The sequence below is a fragment of the Haliotis cracherodii genome, unplaced genomic scaffold, assembly GCF_022045235.1.
Source record: "Haliotis cracherodii isolate W230 unplaced genomic scaffold, xgHalCrac1.p SCAF_8, whole genome shotgun sequence".
Classification (NCBI taxonomy): Eukaryota; Metazoa; Mollusca; class Gastropoda; order Lepetellida; family Haliotidae; genus Haliotis; species Haliotis cracherodii.
In genome coordinates this window covers 40,478,614-40,497,950 of record NW_027266341.1, presented here as the reverse complement: position 1 = coordinate 40,497,950, position 19,337 = coordinate 40,478,614, and the positions used below count along the sequence as shown (strand labels likewise).

The window sequence follows — 19,337 nt, the reverse complement described above, 5'->3', positions numbered from 1 at the left end:
CTCTTTCTCAGGTAAAAACCTACCACCAGCGAAGGGGGCTTGATACTACTTAATGTTTTGTTTCTTGTCACCTTTTACAAATGTACACCACCCCTCAGCAGATCCTCAACTTGCCGTGCTCTGTTAGTGTCCGTGGCAGGTATAAGTCTTTACAAACACTGCAACAACACAGCTGCGGTTCAGTGGTGTAGTGGTTATCACGTCTGCTTCACACGCAGAAGGCCGCGAGTTCGAGCATCGCCTGAACCTTACTTTTGGGGGGGATTTCCATTATTTCATGGAATGTATACATCTCTCTTTCTCAGGTAAAAACCTACCACCAGCGAAGGGGGCTTGATACTACTTAATGTTTTGTTTCTTGTCACCTTTTACAAATGTACACCACCCCTCAGCAGATCCTCAACTTGCCGTGCTCTGTTAGTGTCCGTGGCAGGTATAAGTCTTTACAAACACTGCAACTACACAGCTGCGGTTCAGTGGTGTAGTGGTTATCACGTCTGCTTCACACGCAGAAGGCCGCGAGTTCGAGCCTCGCCTGAACCTTGATGTTTTGGCTCTTCTATGAATTGTTATTTTACTTCTCTCTTGCTGGCACACACAGCGTATTGTGTTGACTGTGTCCACTGTTGATTAATTATGAAGTCACGCACAAAGTGTCTTTATGAAGTGGCTAATCGACATTTACTTGGAAAAATAGATAAGCCAAACCACTCAGAATGCCTCTCTTCCCTCCATCTCTGCCACATGTGACTGAGAGGAACGGTCATCAATAACCAGAGTTACTAGCCTGAGCTGGCACTCACCCTGGTTCGCTTCGCGCTCAGAAAGAGAGGCTGTCTATCGTCCTCGTGGTTTGGTAGACTGTCAGTTTTACCTGAAGTCATGGCGATGCATACTATAGAAATGATCCCTAAAAGTATGATCTTAACAAACATATGGCGGAATTTGTACCTACTTCTTTTCAAAAGGCACGCCAGTGTGGTATGCAACAGCATGTAACATTCCTGCTAAATCTTTTGAAAAATCTTCATCAGGTCAATCAGTTACAGACATCGCCACCTCTGTGTACTTAGGATTCATTCCACGTTTGTGATTTGCGAAAAAAACATAGAGAGTACAGATAATGTCAACAGCTGAAGTGGTTTGTACAATGTATATTGTTTGGTGATTACATCGTGGCAGTGGTTATCTCCCATTGACCGTGATTGAGACTGTATGGCTGCTCCTGTGTAAACTGTCCAGTTGAGAGAAGTTGGTGGGATGTTTGTGAGATAAGACATCAATATACATGGTGTTAACTGTCTAGTTGAGAGAAGCTGGTGGGAAGTTTGTGAGATAAGACATCGTTACACCTTAATTAGCCCCCTGATCGTGATCAAATACGTTTCCAGTCATGTTTCAATGGTACAAAGTCCTGATATTGGAAATGATGGAACCAGTAAGAGGAAATGCCGTGAGAGAAAAGAAAACATACAATCAATGGTACACGAAAGAGATTCATGCTCGTTTACAGGTGGTTCCGTGGTGTAGTGGTTATCACGTCTGCTTAACACGCAGAAGGCCGCGAGTTCGAGCCTCGCCGGAACCTTACTTTTGGGGGGATTTCCATTATTTCATGGAATGTATACATCTCTCTTTCTCAGGTAAAAACCTACCACCAGCGAAGGGGGCTTGATACTACTTAATGTTTTGTTTCTTGTCGCCTTTTACAAATGTACACCACCCCTCAGCAGATCCTCAACTTGCCGTGCTCTGTTAGTGTCCGTGGCAGGTATAAGTCTTTACAAACACTGCAGCAACACTGCAGAGGTTCAGTGGTGTAGTGGTTATCACGTCTGCTTCACACGCAGAAGGCCGCGAGTTCGAGCCTCGCCTGAACCTTGATGTTTTGGCTCTTCTATGAATTGTTATTTTACTTCTCTCTTGCTGGCACACACAGCGTATTGTGTTGACTGTGTCCACTGTTGATTAATTATGAAGTCACGCACAAAGTGTCTATATGAAGTGGCTAATCGACATTTACTTGGAAAAATAGATAAGCCAAACCACTCAGAATGCCTCTCTTCCCTCCATCTCTGCCACATGTCACTGAGAGGAACGGTCATCAATAACCAGAGTTACTAGCCTGAGCTGGCACTCACCCTGGTTCGCTTCGCGCTCAGAAAGAGAGGCTGTCTATCGTCCTCGTGGTTTGGTAGACTGTCAGTTTTACCTGAAGTCATGGCGATGCATACTATAGAAATGATCCCTAAAAGTATGATCTTAACTAACATATGGCGGAATTTGTACCTACTTCTTTTCAAAAGGCACGCCAGTGTGGTATGCAACAGCATGTAACATTCCTGCTAAATCTTTTGAAAAATCTTCATCAGGTCAATCAGTTACAGACATCGCCACCTCTGTGTACTTAGGATTCATTCCACGTTTGTGATTTGCGAAAAAAACATAGAGAGTACAGATAATGTCAACAGCTGAAGTGGTTTGTACAATGTATATTGTTTGGTGATTACATCGTGGCAGTGGTTATCTCCCATTGACCGTGATTGAGACTGTATGGCTGCTCCTGTGTAAACTGTCCAGTTGAGAGAAGTTGGTGGGATGTTTGTGAGATAAGACATCAATATACATGGTGTTAACTGTCTAGTTGAGAGAAGCTGGTGGGAAGTTTGTGAGATAAGACATCGTTACACCTTAATTAGCCCCCTGATCGTGATCAAATACGTTTCCAGTCATGTTTCAATGGTACAAAGTCCTGATATTGGAAATGATGGAACCAGTAAGAGGAAATGCCGTGAGAGAAAAGAAAACATACAATCAATGGTACACGAAAGAGATTCATGCTCGTTTACAGGTGGTTCCGTGGTGTAGTGGTTATCACGTCTGCTTAACACGCAGAAGGCCGCGAGTTCGAGCCTCGCCGGAACCTTACTTTTGGGGGGATTTCCATTATTTCATGGAATGTATACATCTCTCTTTCTCAGGTAAAAACCTACCACCAGCGAAGGGGGCTTGATACTACTTAATGTTTTGTTTCTTGTCACCTTTTACAAATGTACACCACCCCTCAGCAGATCCTCAACTTGCCGTGCTCTGTTAGTGTCCGTGGCAGGTATAAGTCTTTACAAACACTGCAACAACACAGCTGCGGTTCAGTGGTGTAGTGGTTATCACGTCTGCTTCACACGCAGAAGGCCGCGAGTTCGAGCCTCGTCTGAACCTTGATGTTTTGGCTCTTCTATGAATTGTTATTTTACTTCTCTCTTGCTGGCACACACAGCGTATTGTGTTGACTGTGTCCACTGTTGATTAATTATGAAGTCACGCACAAAGTGTCTATATGAAGTGGCTAATCGACATTTACTTGGAAAAATAGATAAGCCAAACCACTCAGAATGCCTCTCTTCCCTCCATCTCTGCCACATGTGACTGAGAGGAACGGTCATCAATAACCAGAGTTACTAGCCTGAGCTGGCACTCACCCTGGTTCGCTTCGCGCTCAGAAAGAGAGGCTGTCTATCGTCCTCGTGGTTTGGTAGACTGTCAGTTTTACCTGAAGTCATGGCGATGCATACTATAGAAATGATCCCTAAAAGTATGATCTTAACTAACATATGGCGGAATTTGTACCTACTTCTTTTCAAAAGGCACGCCAGTGTGGTATGCAACAGCATGTAACATTCCTGCTAAATCTTTTGAAAAATCTTCATCAGGTCAATCAGTTACAGACATCGCCACCTCTGTGTACTTAGGATTCATTCCACGTTTGTGATTTGCGAAAAAAACATAGAGAGTACAGATAATGTCAACAGCTGAAGTGGTTTGTACAATGTATATTGTTTGGTGATTACATCGTGGCAGTGGTTATCTCCCATTGACCGTGATTGAGACTGTATGGCTGCTCCTGTGTAAACTGTCCAGTTGAGAGAAGTTGGTGGGATGTTTGTGAGATAAGACATCAATATACATGGTGTTAACTGTCTAGTTGAGAGAAGCTGGTGGGAAGTTTGTGAGATAAGACATCGTTACACCTTAATTAGCCCCCTGATCGTGATCAAATACGTTTCCAGTCATGTTTCAATGGTACAAAGTCCTGATATTGGAAATGATGGAACCAGTAAGAGGAAATGCCGTGAGAGAAAAGAAAACATACAATCAATGGTACACGAAAGAGATTCACGCTCGTTTACAGGTGGTTCCGTGGTGTAGTGGTTATCACGTCTGCTTAACACGCAGAAGGCCGCGAGTTCGAGCCTCGCCGGAACCTTACTTTTGGGGGGATTTCCATTATTTCATGGAATGTATACATCTCTCTTTCTCAGGTAAAAACCTACCACCACCGAAGGGGGCTTGATACTACTTAATGTTTTGTTTCTTGTCACCTTTTACAAATGTACACCACCCCTCAGCAGATCCTCAACTTGCCGTGCTCTGTTAGTGTCCGTGGCAGGTATAAGTCTTTACAAACACTGCAACAACACAGCTGCGGTTCAGTGGTGTAGTGGTTATCACGTCTGCTTCACACGCAGAAGGCCGCGAGTTCGAGCCTCGCCTGAACCTTGATGTTTTGGCTCTTCTATGAATTGTTATTTTACTTCTCTCTTGCTGGCACACACAGCGTATTGTGTTGACTGTGTCCACTGTTGATTAATTATGAAGTCACGCACAAAGTGTCTATATGAAGTGGCTAATCGACATTTACTTGGAAAAATAGATAAGCCAAACCACTCAGAATGCCTCTCTTCCCTCCATCTCTGCCACATGTGACTGAGAGGAACGGTCATCAATAACCAGAGTTACTAGCCTGAGCTGGCACTCACCCTGGTTCGCTTCGCGCTCAGAAAGAGAGGCTGTCTATCGTCCTCGTGGTTTGGTAGACTGTCAGTTTTACCTGAAGTCATGGCGATGCATACTATAGAAATGATCCCTAAAAGTATGATCTTAACTAACATATGGCGGAATTTGTACCTACTTCTTTTCAAAAGGCACGCCAGTGTGGTATGCAACAGCATGTAACATTCCTGCTAATCTTTTGAAAAATCTTCATCAGGTCAATCAGTTACAGACATCGCCACCTCTGTGTACTTAGGATTCATTCCACGTTTGTGATTTGCGAAAAAAACATAGAGAGTACAGATAATGTCAACAGCTGAAGTGGTTTGTACAATGTATATTGTTTGGTGATTACATCGTGGCAGTGGTTATCTCCCATTGACCGTGATTGAGACTGTATGGCTGCTCCTGTGTAAACTGTCCAGTTGAGAGAAGTTGGTGGGATGTTTGTGAGATAAGACATCAATATACATGGTGTTAACTGTCTAGTTGAGAGAAGCTGGTGGGAAGTTTGTGAGATAAGACATCGTTACACCTTAATTAGCCCCCTGATCGTGATCAAATACGTTTCCAGTCATGTTTCAATGGTACAAAGTCCTGATATTTGAAATGATGGAACCAGTAAGAGGAAATGCCGTGAGAGAAAAGAAAACATACAATCAATGGTACACGAAAGAGATTCATGCTCGTTTACAGGTGGTTCCGTGGTGTAGTGGTTATCACGTCTGCTTAACACGCAGAAGGCCGCGAGTTCGAGCCTCGCCGGAACCTTACTTTTGGGGGGGATTTCCATTATTTCATGGAATGTATACATCTCTCTTTCTCAGGTAAAAACCTACCACCAGCGAAGGGGGCTTGATACTACTTAATGTTTTGTTTCTTGTCACCTTTTACAAATGTACACCACCCCTCAGCAGATCCTCAACTTGCCGTGCTCTGTTAGTGTCCGTGGCAGGTATAAGTCTTTACAAACACTGCAACAACACAGCTGCGGTTCAGTGGTGTAGTGGTTATCACGTCTGCTTCACACGCAGAAGGCCGCGAGTTCGAGCCTCGCCTGAACCTTGATGTTTTGGCTCTTCTATGAATTGTTATTTTACTTCTCTCTTGCTGGCACACACAGCGTATTGTGTTGACTGTGTCCACTGTTGATTAATTATGAAGTCACGCACAAAGTGTCTATATGAAGTGGCTAATCGACATTTACTTGGAAAAATAGATAAGCCAAACCACTCAGAATGCCTCTCTTCCCTCCATCTCTGCCACATGTGACTGAGAGGAACGGTCATCAATAACCAGAGTTACTAGCCTGAGCTGGCACTCACCCTGGTTCGCTTCGCGCTCAGAAAGAGAGGCTGTCTATCGTCCTCGTGGTTTGGTAGACTGTCAGTTTTACCTGAAGTCATGGCGATGCATACTATAGAAATGATCCCTAAAAGTATGATCTTAACAAACATATGGCGGAATTTGTACCTACTTCTTTTCAAAAGGCACGCCAGTGTGGTATGCAACAGCATGTAACATTCCTGCTAAATCTTTTGAAAAATCTTCATCAGGTCAATCAGTTACAGACATCGCCACCTCTGTGTACTTAGGATTCATTCCACGTTTGTGATTTGTGAAAAAAACATAGAGAGTACAGATAATGTCAACAGCTGAAGTGGTTTGTACAATGTATATTGTTTGGTGATTACATCGTGGCAGTGGTTATCTCCCATTGACCGTGATTGAGACTGTATGGCTGCTCCTGTGTAAACTGTCCAGTTGAGAGAAGTTGGTGGGATGTTTGTGAGATAAGACATCAATATACATGGTGTTAACTGTCTAGTTGAGAGAAGCTGGTGGGAAGTTTGTGAGATAAGACATCGTTACACCTTAATTAGCCCCCTGATCGTGATCAAATACGTTTCCAGTCATGTTTCAATGGTACAAAGTCCTGATATTGGAAATGATGGAACCAGTAAGAGGAAATGCCGTGAGAGAAAAGAAAACATACAATCAATGGTACACGAAAGAGATTCATGTTCGTTTACAGGTGGTTCCGTGGTGTAGTGGTTATCACGTCTGCTTAACACGCAGAAGGCCGCGAGTTCGAGCCTCGCCGGAACCTTACTTTTGGGGGGATTTCCATTATTTCATGGAATGTATACATCTCTCTTTCTCAGGTAAAAACCTACCACCAGCGAAGGGGGCTTGATACTACTTAATGTTTTGTTTCTTGTCGCCTTTTACAAATGTACACCACCCCTCAGCAGATCCTCAACTTGCCGTGCTCTGTTAGTGTCCGTGGCAGGTATAAGTCTTTACAAACACTGCAGCAACACTGCAGAGGTTCAGTGGTGTAGTGGTTATCACGTCTGCTTCACACGCAGAAGGCCGCGAGTTCGAGCCTCGCCTGAACCTTGATGTTTTGGCTCTTCTATGAATTGTTATTTTACTTCTCTCTTGCTGGCACACACAGCGTATTGTGTTGACTGTGTCCACTGTTGATTAATTATGAAGTCACGCACAAAGTGTCTATATGAAGTGGCTAATCGACATTTACTTGGAAAAATAGATAAGCCAAACCACTCAGAATGCCTCTCTTCCCTCCATCTCTGCCACATGTGACTGAGAGGAACGGTCATCAATAACCAGAGTTACTAGCCTGAGCTGGCACTCACCCTGGTTCGCTTCGCGCTCAGAAAGAGAGGCTGTCTATCGTCCTCGTGGTTTGGTAGACTGTCAGTTTTACCTGAAGTCATGGCGATGCATACTATAGAAATGATCCCTAAAAGTATGATCTTAACTAACATATGGCGGAATTTGTACCTACTTCTTTTCAAAAGGCACGCCAGTGTGGTATGCAACAGCATGTAACATTCCTGCTAAATCTTTTGAAAAATCTTCATCAGGTCAATCAGTTACAGACATCGCCACCTCTGTGTACTTAGGATTCATTCCACGTTTGTGATTTGCGAAAAAAACATAGAGAGTACAGATAATGTCAACAGCTGAAGTGGTTTGTACAATGTATATTGTTTGGTGATTACATCGTGGCAGTGGTTATCTCCCATTGACCGTGATTGAGACTGTATGGCTGCTCCTGTGTAAACTGTCCAGTTGAGAGAAGTTGGTGGGATGTTTGTGAGATAAGACATCAATATACATGGTGTTAACTGTCTAGTTGAGAGAAGCTGGTGGGAAGTTTGTGAGATAAGACATCGTTACACCTTAATTAGCCCCCTGATCGTGATCAAATACGTTTCCAGTCATGTTTCAATGGTACAAAGTCCTGATATTTGAAATGATGGAACCAGTAAGAGGAAATGCCGTGAGAGAAAAGAAAACATACAATCAATGGTACACGAAAGAGATTCATGCTCGTTTACAGGTGGTTCCGTGGTGTAGTGGTTATCACGTCTGCTTAACACGCAGAAGGCCGCGAGTTCGAGCCTCGCCGGAACCTTACTTTTGGGGGGATTTCCATTATTTCATGGAATGTATACATCTCTCTTTCTCAGGTAAAAACCTACCACCAGCGAAGGGGGCTTGATACTACTTAATGTTTTGTTTCTTGTCACCTTTTACAAATGTACACCACCCCTCAGCAGATCCTCAACTTGCCGTGCTCTGTTAGTGTCCGTGGCAGGTATAAGTCTTTACAAACACTGCAACAACACAGCTGCGGTTCAGTGGTGTAGTGGTTATCACGTCTGCTTCACACGCAGAAGGCCGCGAGTTCGAGCCTCGTCTGAACCTTGATGTTTTGGCTCTTCTATGAATTGTTATTTTACTTCTCTCTTGCTGGCACACACAGCGTATTGTGTTGACTGTGTCCACTGTTGATGAATTATGAAGTCACGCACAAAGTGTATATATGAAGTGGCTAATCGACATTTACTTGGAAAAATAGATAAGCCAAACCACTCAGAATGCCTCTCTTCCCTCCATCTCTGCCACATGTGACTGAGAGGAACGGTCATCAATAACCAGAGTTACTAGCCTGAGCTGGCACTCACCCTGGTTCGCTTCGCGCTCAGAAAGAGAGGCTGTCTATCGTCCTCGTGGTTTGGTAGACTGTCAGTTTTACCTGAAGTCATGGCGATGCATACTATAGAAATGATCCCTAAAAGTATGATCTTAACTAACATATGGCGGAATTTGTACCTACTTCTTTTCAAAAGGCACGCCAGTGTGGTATGCAACAGCATGTAACATTCCTGCTAAATCTTTTGAAAAATCTTCATCAGGTCAATCAGTTACAGACATCGCCACCTCTGTGTACTTAGGATTCATTCCACGTTTGTGATTTGCGAAAAAAACATAGAGAGTACAGATAATGTCAACAGCTGAAGTGGTTTGTACAATGTATATTGTTTGGTGATTACATCGTGGCAGTGGTTATCTCCCATTGACCGTGATTGAGACTGTATGGCTGCTCCTGTGTAAACTGTCCAGTTGAGAGAAGTTGGTGGGATGTTTGTGAGATAAGACATCAATATACATGGTGTTAACTGTCTAGTTGAGAGAAGCTGGTGGGAAGTTTGTGAGATAAGACATCGTTACACCTTAATTAGCCCCCTGATCGTGATCAAATACGTTTCCAGTCATGTTTCAATGGTACAAAGTCCTGATATTGGAAATGATGGAACCAGTAAGAGGAAATGCCGTGAGAGAAAAGAAAACATACAATCAATGGTACACGAAAGAGATTCACGCTCGTTTACAGGTGGTTCCGTGGTGTAGTGGTTATCACGTCTGCTTAACACGCAGAAGGCCGCGAGTTCGAGCCTCGCCGGAACCTTACTTTTGGGGGGATTTCCATTATTTCATGGAATGTATACATCTCTCTTTCTCAGGTAAAAACCTACCACCAGCGAAGGGGGCTTGATACTACTTAATGTTTTGTTTCTTGTCGCCTTTTACAAATGTACACCACCCCTCAGCAGATCCTCAACTTGCCGTGCTCTGTTAGTGTCCGTGGCAGGTATAAGTCTTTACAAACACTGCAGCAACACTGCAGAGGTTCAGTGGTGTAGTGGTTATCACGTCTGCTTCACACGCAGAAGGCCGCGAGTTCGAGCCTCGCCTGAACCTTGATGTTTTGGCTCTTCTATGAATTGTTATTTTACTTCTCTCTTGCTGGCACACACAGCGTATTGTGTTGACTGTGTCCACTGTTGATTAATTATGAAGTCACGCACAAAGTGTCTATATGAAGTGGCTAATCGACATTTACTTGGAAAAATAGATAAGCCAAACCACTCAGAATGCCTCTCTTCCCTCCATCTCTGCCACATGTGACTGAGAGGAACGGTCATCAATAACCAGAGTTACTAGCCTGAGCTGGCACTCACCCTGGTTCGCTTCGCGCTCAGAAAGAGAGGCTGTCTATCGTCCTCGTGGTTTGGTAGACTGTCAGTTTTACCTGAAGTCATGGCGATGCATACTATAGAAATGATCCCTAAAAGTATGATCTTAACTAACATATGGCGGAATTTGTACCTACTTCTTTTCAAAAGGCACGCCAGTGTGGTATGCAACAGCATGTAACATTCCTGCTAAATCTTTTGAAAAATCTTCATCAGGTCAATCAGTTACAGACATCGCCACCTCTGTGTACTTAGGATTCATTCCACGTTTGTGATTTGCGAAAAAAACATAGAGAGTACAGATAATGTCAACAGCTGAAGTGGTTTGTACAATGTATATTGTTTGGTGATTACATCGTGGCAGTGGTTATCTCCCATTGACCGTGATTGAGACTGTATGGCTGCTCCTGTGTAAACTGTCCAGTTGAGAGAAGTTGGTGGGATGTTTGTGAGATAAGACATCAATATACATGGTGTTAACTGTCTAGTTGAGAGAAGCTGGTGGGAAGTTTGTGAGATAAGACATCGTTACACCTTAATTAGCCCCCTGATCGTGATCAAATACGTTTCCAGTCATGTTTCAATGGTACAAAGTCCTGATATTTGAAATGATGGAACCAGTAAGAGGAAATGCCGTGAGAGAAAAGAAAACATACAATCAATGGTACACGAAAGAGATTCATGCTCGTTTACAGGTGGTTCCGTGGTGTAGTGGTTATCACGTCTGCTTAACACGCAGAAGGCCGCGAGTTCGAGCCTCGCCGGAACCTTACTTTTGGGGGGATTTCCATTATTTCATGGAATGTATACATCTCTCTTTCTCAGGTAAAAACCTACCACCAGCGAAGGGGGCTTGATACTACTTAATGTTTTGTTTCTTGTCACCTTTTACAAATGTACACCACCCCTCAGCAGATCCTCAACTTGCCGTGCTCTGTTAGTGTCCGTGGCAGGTATAAGTCTTTACAAACACTGCAACAACACAGCTGCGGTTCAGTGGTGTAGTGGTTATCACGTCTGCTTCACACGCAGAAGGCCGCGAGTTCGAGCCTCGTCTGAACCTTGATGTTTTGGCTCTTCTATGAATTGTTATTTTACTTCTCTCTTGCTGGCACACACAGCGTATTGTGTTGACTGTGTCCACTGTTGATGAATTATGAAGTCACGCACAAAGTGTATATATGAAGTGGCTAATCGACATTTACTTGGAAAAATAGATAAGCCAAACCACTCAGAATGCCTCTCTTCCCTCCATCTCTGCCACATGTGACTGAGAGGAACGGTCATCAATAACCAGAGTTACTAGCCTGAGCTGGCACTCACCCTGGTTCGCTTCGCGCTCAGAAAGAGAGGCTGTCTATCGTCCTCGTGGTTTGGTAGACTGTCAGTTTTACCTGAAGTCATGGCGATGCATACTATAGAAATGATCCCTAAAAGTATGATCTTAACTAACATATGGCGGAATTTGTACCTACTTCTTTTCAAAAGGCACGCCAGTGTGGTATGCAACAGCATGTAACATTCCTGCTAAATCTTTTGAAAAATCTTCATCAGGTCAATCAGTTACAGACATCGCCACCTCTGTGTACTTAGGATTCATTCCACGTTTGTGATTTGCGAAAAAAACATAGAGAGTACAGATAATGTCAACAGCTGAAGTGGTTTGTACAATGTATATTGTTTGGTGATTACATCGTGGCAGTGGTTATCTCCCATTGACCGTGATTGAGACTGTATGGCTGCTCCTGTGTAAACTGTCCAGTTGAGAGAAGTTGGTGGGATGTTTGTGAGATAAGACATCAATATACATGGTGTTAACTGTCTAGTTGAGAGAAGCTGGTGGGAAGTTTGTGAGATAAGACATCGTTACACCTTAATTAGCCCCCTGATCGTGATCAAATACGTTTCCAGTCATGTTTCAATGGTACAAAGTCCTGATATTGGAAATGATGGAACCAGTAAGAGGAAATGCCGTGAGAGAAAAGAAAACATACAATCAATGGTACACGAAAGAGATTCACGCTCGTTTACAGGTGGTTCCGTGGTGTAGTGGTTATCACGTCTGCTTAACACGCAGAAGGCCGCGAGTTCGAGCCTCGCCGGAACCTTACTTTTGGGGGGATTTCCATTATTTCATGGAATGTATACATCTCTCTTTCTCAGGTAAAAACCTACCACCAGCGAAGGGGGCTTGATACTACTTAATGTTTTGTTTCTTGTCGCCTTTTACAAATGTACACCACCCCTCAGCAGATCCTCAACTTGCCGTGCTCTGTTAGTGTCCGTGGCAGGTATAAGTCTTTACAAACACTGCAGCAACACTGCAGAGGTTCAGTGGTGTAGTGGTTATCACGTCTGTTTCACACGCAGAAGGCCGCGAGTTCGAGCCTCGCCTGAACCTTGATGTTTTGGCTCTTCTATGAATTGTTATTTTACTTCTCTCTTGCTGGCACACACAGCGTATTGTGTTGACTGTGTCCACTGTTGATTAATTATGAAGTCACGCACAAAGTGTATATATGAAGTGGCTAATCGACATTTACTTGGAAAAATAGATAAGCCAAACCACTCAGAATGCCTCTCTTCCCTCCATCTCTGCCACATGTGACTGAGAGGAACGGTCATCAATAACCAGAGTTACTAGCCTGAGCTGGCACTCACCCTGGTTCGCTTCGCGCTCAGAAAGAGAGGCTGTCTATCGTCCTCGTGGTTTGGTAGACTGTCAGTTTTACCTGAAGTCATGGCGATGCATACTATAGAAATGATCCCTAAAAGTATGATCTTAACTAACATATGGCGGAATTTGTACCTACTTCTTTTCAAAAGGCACGCCAGTGTGGTATGCAACAGCATGTAACATTCCTGCTAAATCTTTTGAAAAATCTTCATCAGGTCAATCAGTTACAGACATCGCCACCTCTGTGTACTTAGGATTCATTCCACGTTTGTGATTTGCGAAAAAAACATAGAGAGTACAGATAATGTCAACAGCTGAAGTGGTTTGTACAATGTATATTGTTTGGTGATTACATCGTGGCAGTGGTTATCTCCCATTGACCGTGATTGAGACTGTATGGCTGCTCCTGTGTAAACTGTCCAGTTGAGAGAAGTTGGTGGGATGTTTGTGAGATAAGACATCAATATACATGGTGTTAACTGTCTAGTTGAGAGAAGCTGGTGGGAAGTTTGTGAGATAAGACATCGTTACACCTTAATTAGCCCCCTGATCGTGATCAAATACGTTTCCAGTCATGTTTCAATGGTACAAAGTCCTGATATTGGAAATGATGGAACCAGTAAGAGGAAATGCCGTGAGAGAAAAGAAAACATACAATCAATGGTACACGAAAGAGATTCACGCTCGTTTACAGGTGGTTCCGTGGTGTAGTGGTTATCACGTCTGCTTAACACGCAGAAGGCCGCGAGTTCGAGCCTCGCCGGAACCTTACTTTTGGGGGGATTTCCATTATTTCATGGAATGTATACATCTCTGTTTCTCAGGTAAAAACCTACCACCAGCGAAGGGGGCTTGATACTACTTAATGTTTTGTTTCTTGTCGCCTTTTACAAATGTACACCACCCCTCAGCAGATCCTCAACTTGCCGTGCTCTGTTAGTGTCCGTGGCAGGTATAAGTCTTTACAAACACTGCAGCAACACTGCAGAGGTTCAGTGGTGTAGTGGTTATCACGTCTGCTTCACACGCAGAAGGCCGCGAGTTCGAGCCTCGCCTGAACCTTGATGTTTTGGCTCTTCTATGAATTGTTATTTTACTTCTCTCTTGCTGGCACACACAGCGTATTGTGTTGACTGTGTCCACTGTTGATTAATTATGAAGTCACGCACAAAGTGTATATATGAAGTGGCTAATCGACATTTACTTGGAAAAATAGATAAGCCAAACCACTCAGAATGCCTCTCTTCCCTCCATCTCTGCCACATGTGACTGAGAGGAACGGTCATCAATAACCAGAGTTACTAGCCTGAGCTGGCACTCACCCTGGTTCGCTTCGCGCTCAGAAAGAGAGGCTGTCTATCGTCCTCGTGGTTTGGTAGACTGTCAGTTTTACCTGAAGTCATGGCGATGCATACTATAGAAATGATCCCTAAAAGTATGATCTTAACTAACATATGGCGGAATTTGTACCTACTTCTTTTCAAAAGGCACGCCAGTGTGGTATGCAACAGCATGTAACATTCCTGCTAAATCTTTTGAAAAATCTTCATCAGGTCAATCAGTTACAGACATCGCCACCTCTGTGTACTTAGGATTCATTCCACGTTTGTGATTTGCGAAAAAAACATAGAGAGTACAGATAATGTCAACAGCTGAAGTGGTTTGTACAATGTATATTGTTTGGTGATTACATCGTGGCAGTGGTTATCTCCCATTGACCGTGATTGAGACTGTATGGCTGCTCCTGTGTAAACTGTCCAGTTGAGAGAAGTTGGTGGGATGTTTGTGAGATAAGACATCAATATACATGGTGTTAACTGTCTAGTTGAGAGAAGCTGGTGGGAAGTTTGTGAGATAAGACATCGTTACACCTTAATTAGCCCCCTGATCGTGATCAAATACGTTTCCAGTCATGTTTCAATGGTACAAAGTCCTGATATTGGAAATGATGGAACCAGTAAGAGGAAATGCCGTGAGAGAAAAGAAAACATACAATCAATGGTACACGAAAGAGATTCATGCTCGTTTACAGGTGGTTCCGTGGTGTAGTGGTTATCACGTCTGCTTAACACGCAGAAGGCCGCGAGTTCGAGCCTCGCCGGAACCTTACTTTTGGGGGGATTTCCATTATTTCATGGAATGTATACATCTCTCTTTCTCAGGTAAAAACCTACCACCAGCGAAGGGGGCTTGATACTACTTAATGTTTTGTTTCTTGTCACCTTTTACAAATGTACACCACCCCTCAGCAGATCCTCAACTTGCCGTGCTCTGTTAGTGTCCGTGGCAGGTATAAGTCTTTACAAACACTGCAACAACACAGCTGAGGTTCAGTGGTTTAGTAGTTATCACGTCTGCTTCACACGCAGAAGGCCGCGAGTTCGAGCCTCGTCTGAACCTTGATGTTTTGGCTCTTCTATGAATTGTTATTTTACTTCTCTCTTGCTGGCACACACAGCGTATTATATTGACTGTGTCCACTGTTGATTAATTATGAAGTCACGCACAAAGTGTATATATGAAGTGGCTAATCGACATTTACTTGGAAAAATAGATAAGCCAAACCACTCAGAATGCCTCTCTTCCCTCCATCTCTGCCACATGTGACTGAGAGGAACGGTCATCAATAACCAGAGTTACTAGCCTGAGCTGGCACTCACCCTGGTTCGCTTCGCGCTCAGAAAGAGAGGCTGTCTATCGTCCTCGTGGTTTGGTAGACTGTCAGTTTTACCTGAAGTCATGGCGATGCATACTATAGAAATGATCCCTAAAAGTATGATCTTAACTAACATATGGCGGAATTTGTACCTACTTCTTTTCAAAAGGCACGCCAGTGTGGTATGCAACAGCATGTAACATTCCTGCTAAATCTTTTGAAAAATCTTCATCAGGTCAATCAGTTACAGACATCGCCACCTCTGTGTACTTAGGATTCATTCCACGTTTGTGATTTGCGAAAAAAAACATAGAGAGTACAGATAATGTCAACAGCTGAAGTGGTTTGTACAATGTATATTGTTTGGTGATTACATCGTGGCAGTGGTTATCTCCCATTGACCGTGATTGAGACTGTATGGCTGCTCCTGTGTAAACTGTCCAGTTGAGAGAAGTTGGTGGGATGTTTGTGAGATAAGACATCAATATACATGGTGTTAACTGTCTAGTTGAGAGAAGCTAGTGGGAAGTTTGTGAGATAAGACATCGTTACACCTTAATTAGCCCCCTGATCGTGATCAAATACGTTTCCAGTCATGTTTCAATGGTACAAAGTCCTGATATTGGAAATGATGGAACCAGTAAGAGGAAATGCCGTGAGAGAAAAGAAAACATACAATCAATGGTACACGAAAGAGATTCATGCTCGTTTACAGGTGGTTCCGTGGTGTAGTGGTTATCACGTCTGCTTAACACGCAGAAGGCCGCGAGTTCGAGCCTCGCCGGAACCTTACTTTTGGGGGGATTTCCATTATTTCATGGAATGTATACATCTCTCTTTCTCAGGTAAAAACCTACCACCACCGAAGGGGGCTTGATACTACTTAATGTTTTGTTTCTTGTCACCTTTTACAAATGTACACCACCCCTCAGCAGATCCTCAACTTGCCGTGCTCTGTTAGTGTCCGTGGCAGGTATAAGTCTTTACAAACACTGCAACAACACAGCTGCGGTTCAGTGGTGTAGTGGTTATCACGTCTGCTTCACACGCAGAAGGCCGCGAGTTCGAGCCTCGCCTGAACCTTGATGTTTTGGCTCTTCTATGAATTGTTATTTTACTTCTCTCTTGCTGGCACACACAGCGTATTGTGTTGACTGTGTCCACTGTTGATTAATTATGAAGTCACGCACAAAGTGTATATATGAAGTGGCTAATCGACATTTACTTGGAAAAATAGATAAGCCAAACCACTCAGAATGCCTCTCTTCCCTCCATCTCTGCCACATGTGACTGAGAGGAACGGTCATCAATAACCAGAGTTACTAGCCTGAGCTGGCACTCACCCTGGTTCGCTTCGCGCTCAGAAAGAGAGGCTGTCTATCGTCCTCGTGGTTTGGTAGACTGTCAGTTTTACCTGAAGTCATGGCGATGCATACTATAGAAATGATCCCTAAAAGTATGATCTTAACTAACATATGGCGGAATTTGTACCTACTTCTTTTCAAAAGGCACGCCAGTGTGGTATGCAACAGCATGTAACATTCCTGCTAAATCTTTTGAAAAATCTTCATCAGGTCAATCAGTTACAGACATCGCCACCTCTGTGTACTTAGGATTCATTCCACGTTTGTGATTTGCGAAAAAAACATAGAGAGTACAGATAATGTCAACAGCTGAAGTGGTTTGTACAATGTATATTGTTTGGTGATTACATCGTGGCAGTGGTTATCTCCCATTGACCGTGATTGAGACTGTATGGCTGCTCCTGTGTAAACTGTCCAGTTGAGAGAAGTTGGTGGGATGTTTGTGAGATAAGACATCAATATACATGGTGTTAACTGTCTAGTTGAGAGAAGCTGGTGGGAAGTTTGTGAGATAAGACATCGTTACACCTTAATTAGCCCCCTGATCGTGATCAAATACGTTTCCAGTCATGTTTCAATGGTACAAAGTCCTGATATTGGAAATGATGGAACCAGTAAGAGGAAATGCCGTGAGAGAAAAGAAAACATACAATCAATGGTACACGAAAGAGATTCATGCTCGTTTACAGGTGGTTCCGTGGTGTAGTGGTTATCACGTCTGCTTAACACGCAGAAGGCCGCGAGTTCGAGCCTCGCCGGAACCTTACTTTTGGGGGGATTTCCATTATTTCATGGAATGTATACATCTCTCTTTCTCAGGTAAAAACCTACCACCAGCGAAGGGGGCTTGATACTACTTAATGTTTTGTTTCTTGTCACCTTTTACAAATGTACACCACCCCTCAGCAGATCCTCAACTTGCCGTGCTCTGTTAGTGTCCGTGGCAGGTATAAGTCTTTACAAACACTGCAACAACACAGCTGAGGTTCAGTGGTTTAGTAGTTATCACGTCTGCTTCACACGCAGAAGGCCGCGAGTTCGAGCCTCGTCTGAACCTTGATGTTTGGGCTCTTCTATGAATTGTTATTTTACTTCTCTCTTGCTGGCACACACAGCGTATTATATTGACTGTGTCCACTGTTGATTAATTATGAAGTCACGCACAAAGTGTATATATGAAGTGGCTAATCGACATTTACTTGGAAAAATAGATAAGCCAAACCACTCAGAATGCCTCTCTTCCCTCCATCTCTGCCACATGTGACTGAGAGGAACGGTCATCAATAACCAGAGTTACTAGCCTGAGCTGGCACTCACCCTGGTTCGCTTCGCGCTCAGAAAGAGAGGCTGTCTATCGTCCTCGTGGTTTGGTAGACTGTCAGTTTTACCTGAAGTCATGGCGATGCATACTATAGAAATGATCCCTAAAAGTATGATCTTAACTAACATATGGCGGAATTTGTACCTACTTCTTTTCAAAAGGCACGCCAGTGTGGTATGCAACAGCATGTAACATTCCTGCTAAATCTTTTGAAAAATCTTCATCAGGTCAATCAGTTACAGACATCGCCACCTCTGTGTACTTAGGATTCATTCCACGTTTGTGATTTGCGAAAAAAAACATAGAGAGTACAGATAATGTCAACAGCTGAAGTGGTTTGTACAATGTATATTGTTTGGTGATTACATCGTGGCAGTGGTTATCTCCCATTGACCGTGATTGAGACTGTATGGCTGCTCCTGTGTAAACTGTCCAGTTGAGAGAAGTTGGTGGGATGTTTGTGAGATAAGACATCAATATACATGGTGTTAACTGTCTAGTTGAGAGAAGCTAGTGGGAAGTTTGTGAGATAAGACATCGTTACACCTTAATTAGCCCCCTGATCGTGATCAAATACGTTTCCAGTCATGTTTCAATGGTACAAAGTCCTGATATTGGAAATGATGGAACCAGTAAGAGGAAATGCCGTGAGAGAAAAGAAAACATACAATCAATGGTACACGAAAGAGATTCATGCTCGTTTACAGGTGGTTCCGTGGTGTAGTGGTTATCACGTCTGCTTAACACGCAGAAGGCCGCGAGTTCGAGCCTCGCCGGAACCTTACTTTTGGGGGGATTTCCATTATTTCATGGAATGTATACATCTCTCTTTCTCAGGTAAAAACCTACCACCACCGAAGGGGGCTTGATACTACTTAATGTTTTGTTTCTTGTCACCTTTTACAAATGTACACCACCCCTCAGCAGATCCTCAACTTGCCGTGCTCTGTTAGTGTCCGTGGCAGGTATAAGTCTTTACAAACACTGCAACAACACAGCTGCGGTTCAGTGGTGTAGTGGTTATCACGTCTGCTTCACACGCAGAAGGCCGCGAGTTCGAGCCTCGCCTGAACCTTGATGTTTTGGCTCTTCTATGAATTGTTATTTTACTTCTCTCTTGCTGGCACACACAGCG

General features: G+C 43.5%; 44 non-coding genes across 44 annotated transcripts; 30 read left to right on the top strand and 14 right to left on the bottom strand.

Annotated features, from left to right (window-relative positions):
- Positions 1–176: 176 nt before the first annotated feature.
- On the top strand, positions 177–249 carry Trnav-cac (transfer RNA valine (anticodon CAC)). Its single transcript has one exon. It is a non-coding gene; the product is annotated as a tRNA-Val (tRNA).
- Positions 250–470: 221 nt separating this feature from the next.
- On the top strand, positions 471–543 carry Trnav-cac (transfer RNA valine (anticodon CAC)). The gene has a single exon. It is a non-coding gene; the product is annotated as a tRNA-Val (tRNA).
- A 163-nt stretch (positions 544–706) lies between these two features.
- Positions 707–926, bottom strand: LOC139451164 (small nucleolar RNA U3). Its single transcript, XR_011652270.1, has one exon. It is a non-coding gene; the product is annotated as a small nucleolar RNA U3 (small nucleolar RNA).
- A 589-nt stretch (positions 927–1,515) lies between these two features.
- Trnav-aac (transfer RNA valine (anticodon AAC)) lies at positions 1,516–1,588 on the top strand. The gene has a single exon. It is a non-coding gene; the product is annotated as a tRNA-Val (tRNA).
- A 220-nt stretch (positions 1,589–1,808) lies between these two features.
- Positions 1,809–1,881, top strand: Trnav-cac (transfer RNA valine (anticodon CAC)). Its single transcript has one exon. It is a non-coding gene; the product is annotated as a tRNA-Val (tRNA).
- A 163-nt stretch (positions 1,882–2,044) lies between these two features.
- On the bottom strand, positions 2,045–2,264 carry LOC139451183 (small nucleolar RNA U3). The gene has a single exon (XR_011652289.1). It is a non-coding gene; the product is annotated as a small nucleolar RNA U3 (small nucleolar RNA).
- A 589-nt stretch (positions 2,265–2,853) lies between these two features.
- On the top strand, positions 2,854–2,926 carry Trnav-aac (transfer RNA valine (anticodon AAC)). The gene has a single exon. It is a non-coding gene; the product is annotated as a tRNA-Val (tRNA).
- Positions 2,927–3,146: 220 nt separating this feature from the next.
- Positions 3,147–3,219, top strand: Trnav-cac (transfer RNA valine (anticodon CAC)). Its single transcript has one exon. It is a non-coding gene; the product is annotated as a tRNA-Val (tRNA).
- Positions 3,220–3,382: 163 nt separating this feature from the next.
- Positions 3,383–3,602, bottom strand: LOC139451163 (small nucleolar RNA U3). Its single transcript, XR_011652269.1, has one exon. It is a non-coding gene; the product is annotated as a small nucleolar RNA U3 (small nucleolar RNA).
- Positions 3,603–4,191: 589 nt separating this feature from the next.
- Positions 4,192–4,264, top strand: Trnav-aac (transfer RNA valine (anticodon AAC)). The gene has a single exon. It is a non-coding gene; the product is annotated as a tRNA-Val (tRNA).
- Positions 4,265–4,484: 220 nt separating this feature from the next.
- On the top strand, positions 4,485–4,557 carry Trnav-cac (transfer RNA valine (anticodon CAC)). The gene has a single exon. It is a non-coding gene; the product is annotated as a tRNA-Val (tRNA).
- Positions 4,558–4,720: 163 nt separating this feature from the next.
- On the bottom strand, positions 4,721–4,940 carry LOC139451161 (small nucleolar RNA U3). The gene has a single exon (XR_011652268.1). It is a non-coding gene; the product is annotated as a small nucleolar RNA U3 (small nucleolar RNA).
- Positions 4,941–5,528: 588 nt separating this feature from the next.
- Positions 5,529–5,601, top strand: Trnav-aac (transfer RNA valine (anticodon AAC)). The gene has a single exon. It is a non-coding gene; the product is annotated as a tRNA-Val (tRNA).
- A 221-nt stretch (positions 5,602–5,822) lies between these two features.
- Positions 5,823–5,895, top strand: Trnav-cac (transfer RNA valine (anticodon CAC)). Its single transcript has one exon. It is a non-coding gene; the product is annotated as a tRNA-Val (tRNA).
- Positions 5,896–6,058: 163 nt separating this feature from the next.
- On the bottom strand, positions 6,059–6,278 carry LOC139451160 (small nucleolar RNA U3). Its single transcript, XR_011652267.1, has one exon. It is a non-coding gene; the product is annotated as a small nucleolar RNA U3 (small nucleolar RNA).
- Positions 6,279–6,867: 589 nt separating this feature from the next.
- On the top strand, positions 6,868–6,940 carry Trnav-aac (transfer RNA valine (anticodon AAC)). The gene has a single exon. It is a non-coding gene; the product is annotated as a tRNA-Val (tRNA).
- A 220-nt stretch (positions 6,941–7,160) lies between these two features.
- Positions 7,161–7,233, top strand: Trnav-cac (transfer RNA valine (anticodon CAC)). The gene has a single exon. It is a non-coding gene; the product is annotated as a tRNA-Val (tRNA).
- Positions 7,234–7,396: 163 nt separating this feature from the next.
- LOC139451159 (small nucleolar RNA U3) lies at positions 7,397–7,616 on the bottom strand. Its single transcript, XR_011652266.1, has one exon. It is a non-coding gene; the product is annotated as a small nucleolar RNA U3 (small nucleolar RNA).
- Positions 7,617–8,205: 589 nt separating this feature from the next.
- On the top strand, positions 8,206–8,278 carry Trnav-aac (transfer RNA valine (anticodon AAC)). The gene has a single exon. It is a non-coding gene; the product is annotated as a tRNA-Val (tRNA).
- Positions 8,279–8,498: 220 nt separating this feature from the next.
- Positions 8,499–8,571, top strand: Trnav-cac (transfer RNA valine (anticodon CAC)). Its single transcript has one exon. It is a non-coding gene; the product is annotated as a tRNA-Val (tRNA).
- Positions 8,572–8,734: 163 nt separating this feature from the next.
- On the bottom strand, positions 8,735–8,954 carry LOC139451157 (small nucleolar RNA U3). The gene has a single exon (XR_011652264.1). It is a non-coding gene; the product is annotated as a small nucleolar RNA U3 (small nucleolar RNA).
- A 589-nt stretch (positions 8,955–9,543) lies between these two features.
- Positions 9,544–9,616, top strand: Trnav-aac (transfer RNA valine (anticodon AAC)). The gene has a single exon. It is a non-coding gene; the product is annotated as a tRNA-Val (tRNA).
- Positions 9,617–9,836: 220 nt separating this feature from the next.
- Positions 9,837–9,909, top strand: Trnav-cac (transfer RNA valine (anticodon CAC)). The gene has a single exon. It is a non-coding gene; the product is annotated as a tRNA-Val (tRNA).
- A 163-nt stretch (positions 9,910–10,072) lies between these two features.
- LOC139451156 (small nucleolar RNA U3) lies at positions 10,073–10,292 on the bottom strand. Its single transcript, XR_011652263.1, has one exon. It is a non-coding gene; the product is annotated as a small nucleolar RNA U3 (small nucleolar RNA).
- Positions 10,293–10,881: 589 nt separating this feature from the next.
- On the top strand, positions 10,882–10,954 carry Trnav-aac (transfer RNA valine (anticodon AAC)). Its single transcript has one exon. It is a non-coding gene; the product is annotated as a tRNA-Val (tRNA).
- Positions 10,955–11,174: 220 nt separating this feature from the next.
- On the top strand, positions 11,175–11,247 carry Trnav-cac (transfer RNA valine (anticodon CAC)). Its single transcript has one exon. It is a non-coding gene; the product is annotated as a tRNA-Val (tRNA).
- Positions 11,248–11,410: 163 nt separating this feature from the next.
- On the bottom strand, positions 11,411–11,630 carry LOC139451155 (small nucleolar RNA U3). Its single transcript, XR_011652262.1, has one exon. It is a non-coding gene; the product is annotated as a small nucleolar RNA U3 (small nucleolar RNA).
- A 589-nt stretch (positions 11,631–12,219) lies between these two features.
- On the top strand, positions 12,220–12,292 carry Trnav-aac (transfer RNA valine (anticodon AAC)). The gene has a single exon. It is a non-coding gene; the product is annotated as a tRNA-Val (tRNA).
- A 220-nt stretch (positions 12,293–12,512) lies between these two features.
- Positions 12,513–12,585, top strand: Trnav-cac (transfer RNA valine (anticodon CAC)). Its single transcript has one exon. It is a non-coding gene; the product is annotated as a tRNA-Val (tRNA).
- Positions 12,586–12,748: 163 nt separating this feature from the next.
- On the bottom strand, positions 12,749–12,968 carry LOC139451154 (small nucleolar RNA U3). The gene has a single exon (XR_011652261.1). It is a non-coding gene; the product is annotated as a small nucleolar RNA U3 (small nucleolar RNA).
- A 589-nt stretch (positions 12,969–13,557) lies between these two features.
- On the top strand, positions 13,558–13,630 carry Trnav-aac (transfer RNA valine (anticodon AAC)). Its single transcript has one exon. It is a non-coding gene; the product is annotated as a tRNA-Val (tRNA).
- Positions 13,631–13,850: 220 nt separating this feature from the next.
- Positions 13,851–13,923, top strand: Trnav-cac (transfer RNA valine (anticodon CAC)). Its single transcript has one exon. It is a non-coding gene; the product is annotated as a tRNA-Val (tRNA).
- A 163-nt stretch (positions 13,924–14,086) lies between these two features.
- On the bottom strand, positions 14,087–14,306 carry LOC139451153 (small nucleolar RNA U3). The gene has a single exon (XR_011652260.1). It is a non-coding gene; the product is annotated as a small nucleolar RNA U3 (small nucleolar RNA).
- Positions 14,307–14,895: 589 nt separating this feature from the next.
- Positions 14,896–14,968, top strand: Trnav-aac (transfer RNA valine (anticodon AAC)). Its single transcript has one exon. It is a non-coding gene; the product is annotated as a tRNA-Val (tRNA).
- A 220-nt stretch (positions 14,969–15,188) lies between these two features.
- Trnav-cac (transfer RNA valine (anticodon CAC)) lies at positions 15,189–15,261 on the top strand. The gene has a single exon. It is a non-coding gene; the product is annotated as a tRNA-Val (tRNA).
- Positions 15,262–15,424: 163 nt separating this feature from the next.
- Positions 15,425–15,644, bottom strand: LOC139451152 (small nucleolar RNA U3). Its single transcript, XR_011652259.1, has one exon. It is a non-coding gene; the product is annotated as a small nucleolar RNA U3 (small nucleolar RNA).
- Positions 15,645–16,234: 590 nt separating this feature from the next.
- On the top strand, positions 16,235–16,307 carry Trnav-aac (transfer RNA valine (anticodon AAC)). Its single transcript has one exon. It is a non-coding gene; the product is annotated as a tRNA-Val (tRNA).
- A 220-nt stretch (positions 16,308–16,527) lies between these two features.
- On the top strand, positions 16,528–16,600 carry Trnav-cac (transfer RNA valine (anticodon CAC)). Its single transcript has one exon. It is a non-coding gene; the product is annotated as a tRNA-Val (tRNA).
- Positions 16,601–16,763: 163 nt separating this feature from the next.
- Positions 16,764–16,983, bottom strand: LOC139451151 (small nucleolar RNA U3). Its single transcript, XR_011652258.1, has one exon. It is a non-coding gene; the product is annotated as a small nucleolar RNA U3 (small nucleolar RNA).
- A 589-nt stretch (positions 16,984–17,572) lies between these two features.
- Positions 17,573–17,645, top strand: Trnav-aac (transfer RNA valine (anticodon AAC)). The gene has a single exon. It is a non-coding gene; the product is annotated as a tRNA-Val (tRNA).
- A 220-nt stretch (positions 17,646–17,865) lies between these two features.
- Positions 17,866–17,938, top strand: Trnav-cac (transfer RNA valine (anticodon CAC)). The gene has a single exon. It is a non-coding gene; the product is annotated as a tRNA-Val (tRNA).
- Positions 17,939–18,101: 163 nt separating this feature from the next.
- Positions 18,102–18,321, bottom strand: LOC139451150 (small nucleolar RNA U3). Its single transcript, XR_011652257.1, has one exon. It is a non-coding gene; the product is annotated as a small nucleolar RNA U3 (small nucleolar RNA).
- A 590-nt stretch (positions 18,322–18,911) lies between these two features.
- Positions 18,912–18,984, top strand: Trnav-aac (transfer RNA valine (anticodon AAC)). The gene has a single exon. It is a non-coding gene; the product is annotated as a tRNA-Val (tRNA).
- A 220-nt stretch (positions 18,985–19,204) lies between these two features.
- On the top strand, positions 19,205–19,277 carry Trnav-cac (transfer RNA valine (anticodon CAC)). Its single transcript has one exon. It is a non-coding gene; the product is annotated as a tRNA-Val (tRNA).
- Positions 19,278–19,337: the final 60 nt, after the last annotated feature.